Source organism: Myotis daubentonii, chromosome X (genome assembly GCF_963259705.1).
Source record: "Myotis daubentonii chromosome X, mMyoDau2.1, whole genome shotgun sequence".
Classification (NCBI taxonomy): Eukaryota; Metazoa; Chordata; class Mammalia; order Chiroptera; family Vespertilionidae; genus Myotis; species Myotis daubentonii.
In genome coordinates this window covers 108,534,472-108,548,178 of record NC_081861.1, presented here as the reverse complement: position 1 = coordinate 108,548,178, position 13,707 = coordinate 108,534,472, and the positions used below count along the sequence as shown (strand labels likewise).

The 13,707-nt window shown below is 40.7% G+C and overlaps 1 protein-coding gene across 4 annotated transcripts in view; it reads left to right on the top strand.

Annotated features, from left to right (window-relative positions):
• CHM (CHM Rab escort protein) overlaps positions 1 to 13,707 on the top strand; it is a 260,784-nt gene that overhangs the window by 72,150 nt on the left and 174,927 nt on the right. The gene's annotated exons all lie outside the window — the stretch shown is intronic.

The following is a 13,707-nucleotide window of genomic DNA, read 5'->3' as shown; positions in this document are numbered from 1 at the left end:
AAGGCCTGGTGCACAAAAATTTGTGCACATGGGGGGGGGGTCCCTCAGCCCAGCCTATGCCCTCTAGCAGTCTGGGATCCCTTGGGGGATGTCCCCAGGGGAGCGGGCCTAAGCTGGCAGTCAGACACATCCCTCTGGCAGCCTGGGAGCCTCCTGGGGATGTCCACTTGCCAGTGGGGAGCAGGCCTAAGCTGCAGTCGGACATCCTTAGCACTACTGAGGAGGCGGGAGAGGCTCCCACCACCACCGCTGCGCTGGCAGCCGTCAGCCTGGCTCATGGCTGAGCAGAGCTCCCCCTGTGGGAGTGCACTGACCACCAGGGGGCAGCTCCTGCATTGAGCATCTGCCCCCTGGTGGTCAGTGTGTGTCATAGTGACCAGTCATTCCCTATCATTCTGCTGTTAGGTCAATTTTCATATTACCATTTTATTATACAGCATAGAGTCCAGGTGCACGGGTGGGGGCCAGCTGGTTTGCCTTGAAGGGTGTCCCGGATCAGGGTGGGGGTCCTGCTGGGGTGCCTGGCCAGCCTGGGTGAGGGGCTGATGGCCGTTTTCAGGCTGGTCATGCCCACCGGCGAGCCAAGCTCCCAGCCTCTCCTTTTTTTCTTTTTTTCCAGCCCCTCCTTGAGCAGAGGCCATGGCTGGCTGGAAGCAGGTATCTGGGATTTATTTATCTTCTATGATTGAAACTTTGTAGACTTGAGCGGAGCCCACGGCCAGCCAGGGCAGGTGGGACACTTGGCTTCCTCCATCGCCGGGGGCAACCCGAGCCTCCTGCTTGCTCCAGCTCCGTGGCCACAGCCATCTTAGTTGGGTTAATTTGCATACTTGCTCCTTATTGGCTGGTGGGCGTGGCTTGTGGTTGTAGTGGAGTGGCAGAGTGATGGTTAATTTGCCTGTTTCTCTTTTATTAGTGTAGATGGTATTATCTTGTAAGGTTATGAACTGATGTCACTATTACCAGTCTGTAGTTTCTGGGCTAGATTTCTTTTTGGTCTGACAAATAATTTTTTTTTCTAGTTAGGAATTGTGCCTTGTTGATAATTGTCTGCTCAGCTGTGCCTAATTTGTTAATTCCAAGTGGATCTTCTCCAATTTACTTGCATTTCTAGTTTGGCCCCATGACAAGGTGCAGGACACCTTTGCCTATTTGACCACCATTTTCTTCTTGATTTCTTATTAGAGGCAAATGTTTTGTGGCTTAATAAAGCTCTACCTCATTGAGTCATCTCAGAAATTGCATTTGTAGTAGTCTGTCAAATCAATTTTATGATATTTTTCTGCACTGAAAATTAACTCTACATACTAGTATATAGAGTGAAATGAAAATTTAGGTCTAATGCCTTGTTTCTATAATAAAAGGACTAAAATACTCGGTCTTGATGTTCTATGATTATTAGCTTCTGAAAAAAGGAAAGAGTATTGACTCGACAGCTACTCCTACTGTGAAGTTATTTTTAGTAGCTTTTACTTTGTGGAAATTGAGGTCTGTTTACATTTTCTTTAAGGCAAAAATAAAATAGCATGGATCTTTCTCTTTTACTGAAATACTTGAACATATGCAACTAAGAGAACTCAGATAAGTATTCGAAAGATTTTAGATTTAAGCTATTACAAAAAATAGGAAATTAAAAAAAAATCTCACATAGAATAAAATTTTTATTTTTATTTTTTATTTTTTTATAAATTAAATCTTTATTGTTCAGATTATTACATTTGTTCCTCTTTTTCCCCCCCATAACTCCCCTCCTTCCAGTTCCCACCCCACCCTCCGCCCTCACTCCCTATCCACTGTCCTCATCCATAGGTGCACGATTTTTGTCCAGTCTCTTCCCGCATCGCCCTCACCCCTTTCCCCCCCAAGAATAGCCAGTCCATTCCCTTTCTATGCCCCTGATTCTATTATAATCACCAGTTCATTCTGTTCATCAGATTATTCACTTGATTTTCAGATTCACTTGTTGATAGATGTGTATTTGTTGTTCATAATTTGTATCTTTACCTTTTTCTTCTTCCTCTCCTTAAAGGATACCTTTCAGCATTTCTTATAATACTGGTTTGGTGGTGATGAACTCCTTTAGCTTTTTCTTATCTGTGAAGCTCTTTATCTGACCTTCAATTCTGAATGATGGCTTTGCTGGATAAAGTAATCTTGGTTGTAGGTTCTTGGCATTCATCACTTTGAATATTTCTTGCCACTCCCTTCTGGTCTGCAAAGTTTCTGTTGAGAAATCAGCTGACGTTCCTATGGGTATTCCCTTTTTGGTAACTGACTTTCTTTTTCTTGCTGCTTTTAAATTTCTCTCTTTGTCTTTTGCTCTTGGCATTTTAATTATGATGTGTCTTGGTGTGGTCCTCTTTGGATTCCTTTTGTTTGGGTTTCTCTGCGCTTCCTGGACTTGTAAGTCTATTTCTTTCACTAGGAAGGGGAAGTTTTCTGTCATTATTTCTTCAAATAGGTTTTCAATATCTTGCTCTCTCTCATCTTCTGGCACCCCTGTAATTCTGATGTTGGTACGCTTGAAGCTGTCCCAGAGGCTCCTTACGCTATCTTCATATTTTTGGATTCTTTTTTCATTTTGCTTTTCTGGTTGGGTGTTTTTTGCTTCTTCGTATTTCAAATCGTTGACTTGATTCTTGCAATCCTCTAGTCTGCTGTTGGGAGTCTGTATAATATTCTTTATTTCAGTCAGTGTATGCTTAATTTTTAGTTGGTCCTTTATCACAACCTCGAGGGTCTCATTAGATTTCTTGTAGATATCATTAAGTTTATCGGCAGTTTCTAGAAAATTCTTGAAAAACCTTAAAAGTGTGGTTTTGAACTCTATATCCAGTAGTTTGCTTTCCTCCATTTCTGTCATTTGTGTCCTTTTTATTTGTCTCCGCATTTTTTATGCTTCCCTGTGTTGATAAAGTGGTTTTCTGTGCTGAGTGTCCTCTAGGGCCCAGTGTTTCAGCCTCCCCAATTACCTGAGGAGGACACTCTTGGTGCACCCCCCTTGTGGGCTTTGTGCACAGTCTTGTTGTAGTTAAGCCTTGATTGTTGTAGGTATCACTGGGAGGAATTGACCTCCAGGCCAATTGGCTGTGAGAATATGCTGTGTCTTCAGTGGGAGAACTTCTGTGCTGGAGACACCCCTCTGGGGCAAGACTTGCTACAATGGGGCTTTGGTGCTCACTGAGTCTGCCCCCTGAGTGTGTCCTTTATGTTTCCATGGAGGTGCAAACTGGATGTTCCCACTCTGACCTCTGGGTTTCCTGGCTCCTGGGTCTCTAGGGAGGTGCTAATCTAGCCTTTGCCTGAGGCTATCCAGCAAAAGCCTCCCTGCAGGGCTTGGGTGGGGCGGGTCCCAGGGGATCATCAGGGCGGGCGGAGCGAGCAGTTATGGCTGCTCTCAGTCTTGCCCTCAGAGGCTCTGCTTCTCAGTGTCCCGGTAATCGCTGTAAGCCCCTTGGGGAGAATGCTGCCCTCGAGTTCCGACCGATGCCAGACAGTCCTGCTTCTCCCGTATGAGTCTGGGTCCCTAGAGACTCAACCTGAACTGGAGCTCAGAGCCTGAGATTCCCTCCTGATTGAAAAAGGCAACCGCGCCCTCAGCTGCCAGCCCGCTCCACATGCACCTCCGCACCTTTGTATTTTACTTCCGTACTGCTTCCTCTGAGTCTCTGTATGCTTTTCTCTTTCCTTCTAGTTGTAGAATTTCCACTCAGCCAGCCTTCCTGTGGTTCTGGATGATGTCTGTTCCATCTTTTAGTTGTATTTTTGAAGTGGTTGTTCCAGTCAGCAAACTCCGGTGTTTACCTAGGCCGCCATCTTGGTTTCTCTCAACATTTTTATTTTTATCTTTTATTATTTAGATAAAAGAAAACAGTACTGGCCTGTAAGGGTGAGACAAATATATATGAAGTATCAAAGAATCAAGTGTTTCCCCATTTTCTTCTTTCAGTTTCCCCCCATGTTAAAAACATATTTCATGATTTCTGTGGTACTAATTTATGAGTGTAAGTAATTTTCATTTGCTTAACCAGTTAACTACCACACGTCCAAAATGGAAACCCTCTCCACACACCACGATATTTTGAATTTAATTTAAAAAAATCATTTTGCAATGAATATTACAAAAATAAATATATTACAATTTGGGAGTTCTTGAATATTTTTAGCTGAAAATTCTCATGAAAAATGATTTTAAAGTTGGTCAGGGCTGCCACTAAGGGAAAACATTTTTTATTTATAGACGCTTCTGGCATGTGGGGAAGGTCTACCGCTTGCATCTACAGATGCTTATGGTGTATAATGGGTTAACCTATTTTAGTATTTAAGATGCCATATGTTATTACATACATTGTGATATAATAATAATAATAGTTACTGTTTACTGAGTATTTGCTCTGTACTGTATTAGGTACTTTACAAATATTAAGTTACTAGAGGCCCAGTGCATGAAAATTCATGCACTGGAGGAGGGGACCCTCAGCCTGACCTGCCCCCTCTCACAGTCTGGGAGCCCTCATGGGCAAGAGGCGACCCAGTGATCAGGGGAAGGCAATGCCCCCATCACACCTCTGCTGCTGCCACTGCTGGCAGCGCAAGCCTTGGCTGGCCCTGGGCGGCTGGGCAGCCGACATCCGAGGTTTGCCTGTGACTCGGGCCAGCCCTGGGTGGCTGGGAAGCTGACATTCGAGGCTTGCCTGTGCCTCAGGACAGCCCTGGGTGGCTGGGGTCCTGGGTGGCTGGGGGCCTGAGGGCACTTGCCATACATTTATTAAGGGGAAGAACCAGGATTTTAAACTCAGGTCCATCTTACTGCAAAGCCTGTGCTCTTTTAATAAGATAAGCCTGTAGGGTTAGAAAACAAACAAACAAATACTGGGCTTGATAGTCAAAGATACCTAATTCAAGTTGTTACTCTGTCACTGATCAGTTATATGACTTACGTTTTCTTCAAATGTAAAGAGGATATAGTGTACAACCTACCTTGAAGCATCACTGTGAGGGTCCAGTGGGATGCATGTAAAAAGTTGAGGTGCTCCCAGCACATCTGACAAAATGTAGCAGGTTCACTAAAAGGCTTTTACTTTAAAATCATCGGGAATATGGTTAGCCTTTATTTTGGAGGGCATTGTGTGTGTGTGTTGGGGGGAACTACCTGGAAACCATTTGCAAATTTTTATGGTTTTGAAATAGAAATATCATTTTATATTTAGGTCACTGAAATCTGTATGACAGGAGCTTCATTTACAAATGACAGTTCTTGCATAAGGAGGATTTTCCCCCTAGAGCTCAAAGGCTATATTGATTGAGATAGCTCTTTGCAGAAATCATGGTACTTCAGCTTCTCTCTTGATATTACCAACTTTGACTAGCTTTATTCAGTGGGTTTGTGCCGGGGTCGAACCCCAGCAGGTCCAGGGGTCCCCAAAGGTGTGGACGGAGTCGGCGAAGAAGGAATGACATGGAGACAGCGTTCAGTTGATCAGTAGCCTAGCCAGGATCTCTAGCCAGGATCTCCAGCCAAGTTCTGGTCTGGATCTCCAGAGAGGTTCTGCTTCAGATCTCCAGCCAGGTTCAGTCACCAGGTTCTAGTCAGGTTCTCTTGCCATGTTCTATAGTCAGGTTCAGTCCAGGATCTATTGCCATGTTCTCTCCAGCGAAGTTCTTCTGTCTCCAGGCTCCGTGTAGGTTCTGTCTTCTGAATTCTGTCTGTTGTTGTCTTGTTGCATCTGTATTTATACCAGTTGATTCCAATCCTATCAATCTCTATTCCAAAGGTGAGGGAGGGCGTTTCTTATCTCCATTCCAGGGAGTAAAGATTATGTAGCTTAAGCATGATTGTTCGTAGTTAAAGTGATTAATTACCCGCCTGGCACTTAGTTGAGGGGTTTTATTCCCTCCCTAACTTCAGGGGAAAATCCCTACCTGGGGATTCAACCTTTCTCGGAGAGGTGACCTTGGTTAAAACACAGCGCCAAGAAGGTGAGCAAACATATTAAGAACCGTATGCCATATATGCCAGGTCCCTTGAAACAGCAAGGATGGACCCGCTCCCGGCAGGTTTGAAATAGGATAGCATTCCCACAACATAGAAAACTACATTCAAGGTAATTGAATGCATATATGTATTTTTTTCGCCACATCTCCCTCCCTCTATCCCCCTGCCTTGAGCAACTAATTGATCATTCATTGTCTTTTGAAAAGAAAATGAAGGTAAATCTTTTTCCTTTTTATTCTCTTATTTTTCTTTCCTCTTGTTTTGTTTGTTTGTCTTTTTTTGTTTTTTACTTTGAAATGGTAACTGTCTTTACCAGCTCCTTGGGGGTTTGAAGGATATTAATTAGCTTCACAGCTGGAAGCAGAGTGATCTACTGTAGTAAAGCTTAAAGCTTTATCCTGTCAGTGTAATTTTCTTTTTTATTCTATTAATGTAAATGGAGTTTGATTTCTCTTTTCATGACAAAGGAAGGATTAAATTTTAGGAATTGTGACTACTCTGAAGTAGAGGGTAGGGGAAGAGAGGAAATCAACAGTCCTCAATCCTTTGATCTGTCAGTTCTGTCCCTCTCTCAGTAGTTTCCCCATTCTTGTCTCTCACTGTCTCTCTATCTATCTCTAGCTCTCTCTCTCTCTCTCTCTCTCTCTCTCTCTCTCTCTCTCTCTATCTCTATCTCTGTCATCTGTCTTCCTTCTTAGGGTTGTCAGTGAACCTATTTGTGCCTGGCTAGCCCTGGACCTTGGTAATTGCTGGTGAAAGGGAACTGGAGACATTGAGCATGTTCTCCTGTGTCCATAATTTACGAGAATGATTATGATAATAATTTACTATGTGCTGAGCACTACTTTGAATGCTTTTATTCTTATTTTACAGAAAAAGTAACTGAGGCTTTAAAAAGTAACCTCTGTGAGGTTTTTGGCTGAGGTCATGCAGGTAATAAGAGGCACAACTGGGGGATTTGCACCCAGGTCCATTTAATCCTAAAGCCTTAATTAATAGCAATGCATTAATTGTCTTAGTTAATAATTATTACTGTGCATTAAGGGTTCCAAAATGACCAAACTACTTCCTTGCCCTTAAGTTGCTCCTAGTCAAATCAGAGGAAACATTCATGCAGTCTAATTATAAGACAGTATGACAGAGCTCTTACGGAAGTATATGCAGAATTATGGAAGTAGAAATCAATTCTTCTGATTATATATAGGACAGCTGAAGTCCTCACAGAGAAGAAGCTATTGGATTTAAATAGTTATGACTGGTTTGACTAGTTCCATCATTAGTTTTGTGATGGAATAACATTTTGGGTATAGGGAAATCCTATATAATAAAAGCCCAATATGCAAATTGTCCCCTGTACCAGGAGTTCGACCACTCGCTATGACGTGCCCTGACCACCAGGGGGCTGCGCGGAACATGGTGGGTGTCAGCGATGCGCTGTGACCTCTTACCGGCTACCTGGGGCTGGGGTGATGGGGAAAGAGGTGCAGTGAGAATGTGGGGTGTCTACTGAGCTCACTCTCACTCTTCCTGCTACCCTTCCCTGGGAAGCCAGGGCTTGTGCACTGGGGAAGTCCCCATGCTCAGGTGCTGGGTGCCCGCGAGGAGCCTGACCCGGACCTGCGCGACCTCTTCTAGGTGAGCCGATCTGCAGCCACTGGGACCACAGGGGCCTGTTGGGCTCCCTGTGGGTTCGTGCAGGAACCGGTCTGAGAGGCTGGCCAGGAGAGAGTACGCTGCCTGCCTGGCTTCCACACGGCACCGCTGGGTGGCCCAGAGGCCCACACTGCATCCCAACCTGTGGTGTCCAGCCACACTCACTGCATCTCTGTGTGGGGATGCCGTGACTCAGGCAGAGGGGGGTGTGTGGGGACTTGGGGGCCCAGGTGCTGCCTAGGGCTCGGAGGCCAGCTGGGACCTGCCCTTCCACGCCAGATGCTCACGCTTCGATTACTGGCCAGGCCTAGGGACCACACCCGTGCTTACATTTCATTACCGGACCTCTAGTAATGTTAATAAAAGCAGTGAGAATTGCAGGCACTTGGCTCACTCAGGCAACATTGAGTTTGTGGTTTTGGCTGATGCATTTGATGCATTGCAGAGAAGGGTGATGTCCAGAGATAAGACTGGAGAGTTAAGTTGGAACTAATTTTTAAAGGGTCTTATAGTGATGCTAAGGATTTTTGACTGTTCTCTAGAGGCATTAATGAGCCATTAAACATCTTTAAGCCAGGGAATGGTATAATATTGCCTGCGAAGACCTGATCACAGTGGCAGTCATGTGGAAGTTAGGTTGGAAATGGAAGGAACTAGAAACCTTTGAGGAGGCTAATGAATAAACATGATAAGAGATAGGTAGTGGTGGCAGGTTTGGCAAAGATAGAATGGGTTTGAGAAATTAGTGTTGACACGTGAGCAATGAATGATGAGTGAGTTCAAGCATTTCCAGCATCGGAAGCAGTAAGAGTGGTGCTACTATTTATTGAAATAGGGAAACCAAGAGGAAAACCAAGTTGGATCTGGGGGACATATAACAAATTAGCCTTTTGGACATGTAGAGATTAAAGTTAATCTGGGATATTTATTGAAGGTAGGTGTCAAATAAGTTGATGACTCATGATATGTATTTTCAGCCCAGAAATAGCTATGAGTCTGGAGCTCACCAGCGGGGCCAGATTCGAGATACCAAGTTGTGAGTCATCAGCAGGAAGTGATAATTGAGTCAGTAGGAATAGATGAGATCACAGGAAAACAAGAATTGAGGGCAACCATTGCACATTACATGGCTTGGTGTCTTACAATGGATTTGAATGTGTGGACTAGTGTCCAATGACTAATAACTTTTAAACACAGGATAGTTTTTCTCCAGCCCCAATGACTGGGAACACACCATGGTATTTCATTCTGGCACACTGATCTGATTGCCAAAGAAACTTCCTGTAGTTGCTGGGGAGTCTTTTAAAACCAAGTAAGGGCCTGGTCTTCCTCTTAGTATTAGAATTGCATCTGCATACTCCACCATGGAGTCCCACCCTCCTTTCATCTTGGAATAAGGGGATGATGAAAGGAGCTCAGCTTTCTCCTGTATCAGGTATGTGGAGCTTTTACTAAATGGGAATTTGTGAAGAAAGTTAAATCCAATATGTCCCCGAGCCTGTTTTGTTAATTTGTGAACCTGGAGATTGAAACGTGTCATGATTCTTTGTAGTACTGTACTCCAACCAAATTTAAATAAAATGGTGACTCTTTTAATGTGCATACTATATCATACTCAATAATAGCTGGCAAATCAATATTAGTAGACATGCCACTTATTTTTCTACTCCTGCTATATACAGAAAGATATTTGTGCACATTAAATATGAGATATACAATAAAATTGGTTGTAGTTAGGTCCTAGAAATGACTAGTCCCTCCAGCTCTGTCTTTAGAGTAGATGTAGTCATGAAGTTATTATCCCATTTTCATTATCTAGATGAATTGCTGAAGCAAAACGAAAATTCAAAGTTCATTCCATTGCCTAGAATCCAGATGTCAGGATTTGTATTATATACTTATGCCTAAATTTTAAATATTCTAATCTTATAGATTATAGGAGACAGTGTTATGTAATGAAAGAGCATAGGCTTTGGGGTCTGATATACCCTGGGCTTAAATCCGGGCTTTGCCATTTCCTAGCTGAGTGAGTTAAATAAGATACTCAATATCACGGTTGATTTTAGTTTTTTTCTAATTTTAAAATGGGGATAATTATAGCATCAATCTCTCAGGATTCTTGTGAAGATTAAGTGAGATAATGAATGGAAAATGACAAGCTCAATACACGTAGTATTCTGTTTTTCTCCTTCCCTTAACATGAGTTAAGCAAGCATTTCTCAAAATATATTCTGTTGAACTCTATTCCCTCCAAATGCATTTTCAAAAAATGCTTATTGCTCAACTGAATTTGTTCAGTCTTGGAGAGAACAGACATTAACATATTTAATGGTGCTGAGAAGCTCGATCATGAACAATTTTTTGATAGTGGTTTAACTTTTTAAATCTAGCATTTTCCAAATTTATTTTGTCATTGTACCTTTTTTTTTTTTAAATTGAGAACACCTATTAATAGCCCATGCTATTGATGGGATACATTTTGGAAAAGATGAGTTTGGTAATCAGGTCCAGGTGATATTCGATATTTGTTTGGCCTCATTGAGCATTATATCATGTGGACTAAATGATGCTAGCCCACTTAGAAGTTTTGGGTTGTTTATCTCACAATAGGATTAGGGTTCGGGAGAATTGAGTTTCCATTTCAGTTCTGCCATTCTTCCATTGTCATTAAAAAACCCATGTGAAAATAGTAAAATAATTTTGAAAATTTAAAATGCTGTCAGTGGAAAGTGGTATAACAACTCTACTAGGAAATTGTAGGAGCAGTAATACTAGAATGGGGGTGTCTACAGGTTGAGCTGTGTTGCCTCTCTTTTTCACTGAGCATACTTGGACCCCATCCATCAGCTATCTGCCTGAAAGCATTTTCAACTCCTGGGTTTCTTAATAATTAAAAATGATTCCCAGATGCATGTGCCTGAATGTCAGTAGCTCTGTCTTTTGTCAGTGTTTTTGTACTTGCCTACCGAAGCCATTTCCCAGTACATCATGTAGCTATGGCTGTTGCTGAGTATTAAATACTGAATTGTAATTAAGATGCACAATGGAAAAAAAGATTGTTAGGATTTATGTAGCAGATTTACTTAATAGATTTAATGTTTAGCCTTCTGATATTGTATAACTTTATGCCCATCTGTAATGTATTTATTTTCTATTAGTACACATTAAGCAAAGTGAAGTTGCTTTAACATTAATCTCTTGGGCAAAGGATGAGAAATCTCTTATTACTGTTGTAATACTAGTTTTTTCTGTGTTTTTTTTTATTGGTTAGTGTTAATGGAGATGTTATATAATTCATTTCCTTCCTGTGTCTGGAAAAATTTAGGTGGTACTCTGAGTAAGCTTTGTAAAACTTTAGAAAGATTAAAATCATGTTTTCTCTAGTTTTAAGGTCAACATTTCACACAACAGGGAGTTATACCTCAGTATTATGATTATGGGATCTTCTAGCTTTGAAAATAAAAATGTCCATTTGTGATTTTTTATTACTTTAGCTGGAAATTTTAGGTCATTTTCCAATCCTGAAACTTAAAGGGCTTTAGACACTTTTTATGGTTTGCTCTTTAAATACTGTGAATACTCATTTTCTAGTTCCACAAAGAGATTCTAGTTTTACGGGAGACTTTTTTCATCATATAAAATAGCATTCCTGGCAACAGAGATAAACATCATCCTTCATCATAAACTGCTTTTTCTTTTACTTGATGTACAGAGGCAGTTTTGATACAAAATTGGCAGAAAATGTTGCATTTCTCTCTCTCTCTCTCTCTCTCTCTCTCTCTCTCTCTCTCTCTCTCTCGGTCAGAAACTTCTCACTTTATCCTTAAAATGTAACTATGGGATTTTAGAAACAAAATTACTAACCTAGTGTTGTTATTCTCTACAGAAACAGTAAATTGAATTTGAATGTCAGAGTTCTGAAGCTATATCATTAAAGATAAAATGTAAGAAAATATTGGTGGTCTTTAATTTTTACTATTTCTATTGCATAATGTTATAGAGAGCATATTAGAATGTTACATTGATTTTTTTTGTCCTACTGATTCTGATATCCAACATCTTTGGCTTTCTCCTTAAGGGATATTATAAGCCATATTTAGAACCACATAAATACCAGCATGAGTTTAATCAAATCTGTTGATTTTATAGTGAGTTTATTAATAATTATGTTACCATCTTTTGTCATAAAGACCACAGTAATGAAAACCATGTTTCACCTTTTACATACATAATTGGATGAGATCACCAGATGCTGATGTTAAGAGCACATCAACAGGAAAAGTTGAAAATGGGAGCTGCATGGAAAAATACTAGAACCAATTAGCTCTGTCAAAGACCATATGACCAAGTATAGGAGAGAAAAATAGATTTTGACCATGAACAAACCTCAGGTCATTTAATAATGGAAAGGTGCCCTTCTTAGATTATTTTTTAGACTTTTGATATTAGTAGAAAATAACGTGGAAATTGGTACTTCATGGTCAATGTTTGAAAGCTCATTAGATTAATTTTTGTTTTCTTATATTTTATTGTAAATTTCAGACATACAGAAAAGTTGAAAAAAATTGTACTTTGAGCACCTATATATCTACCACCTAGATTCTACCATTAACATTTTGCTGCATTTGCTTTATTACAAAGCTATCCATGTATTCATTTTTCTGTCCATCCATTTTTCTATCTTACTGCTTTATGCATTTCAAAGTAAGTTGTACACATCCCAGTACCTTCAATTTGAAACACTTTATCATGCATATAATTAACTGGAGCTCAGAATTTATTTATGGGTCTTTTTTCAAGATAAAATTACTTGCAGTGAAATGCACAGATCTTAAGTTTTGACAAATGCATACACTTGTGTAACTAAGAACTTTATCAAGATAAAGAACATTGCAATCACTCCAGAACGTTCCCTCATCCCTCTTCAAAGTCAAGTCCTGCTCTTACTCCCAACTCTAAGGGCAGCTACTCTTGGGATATTTTTCATCATATATTAATTAACTTAGCTTGTTTTGGACTTTATATGAATGGAATCTTGCAGAATGTACTCTTTTGGGGTAAAGCTTCTTTCATTTAGGATAATATTTTTGAGATTCATCTATGTTGTTACATGTGTCAGTAGTTTATTCCCTTTCATTGGTGAATAGTGTCCATCCTATGTATATACCACAGCTTAGGGTCTACTATTGATGGATACTTGAATTGTTACCAGTTTGGAGCTATTAATGAATAAAACTGCTATGCTTTTCTTGTGTGCAAAAACCTAGGAATGGAATTACTGGGCCATAGTATAGGTATATGTTTAGTTTTGTAAGAAACTGCCAAACATTTTCCAAAGGTGCACCATTTTACACTCCAACAAAAATGTATGAGCATTCTGGCCATTCATACCAACACCTGCTATTGTCAGTCTTTTTAAATTTAACTATTCTTGTGGATGTGTAGCAGTATCTCATTGTGCTCATTTTTATTTCTTATTTTAATATGTGCTTACCTAATGACTAAAGATGTTGAGCCCCTATTCATGTGCTCATTATTCATTGGGAAGCCTAGTATCTAGTGCAGAATTAGAGACTTCTGGTTGCCAAAAATATCTTGCTTAAGGAAGTTAATCAGAAGTCCAATGTCTATAAGGTTTTGATCCTAGTTAGGAGATCTGTAGATTTGCTAAAACAGACTGATCATCACAGGACTATGGAATGGAGAATAATAGTGTAACCAGTGATAAGTGGGAGTATTATTCTTGTTATACTTGCCACAAGTTTTACTATGAAAAACAGTAGCCAGTTATGAATGTGTGTGTGTGCATGCGCTGTGTGTGTATACATATACACACACTTTTTGCGTGTGTGGGAGAGGGTTTGGTGGTGGTGGTGGTAGTAGATATTTAACTGTTTATGGGAAATGTAGCAGTTTCTCTGGTGAATTTCTTGGAGATCTACCACGTTTCCTTCCCAGCCATTTTTGTTAACCCAGGAGTCAGATGTGTTCATGTTTATCTGCTCGGTGCCCATATCAAGCTGTTACCAGTCACATGAACAATGGAGAAATCTCTAAGA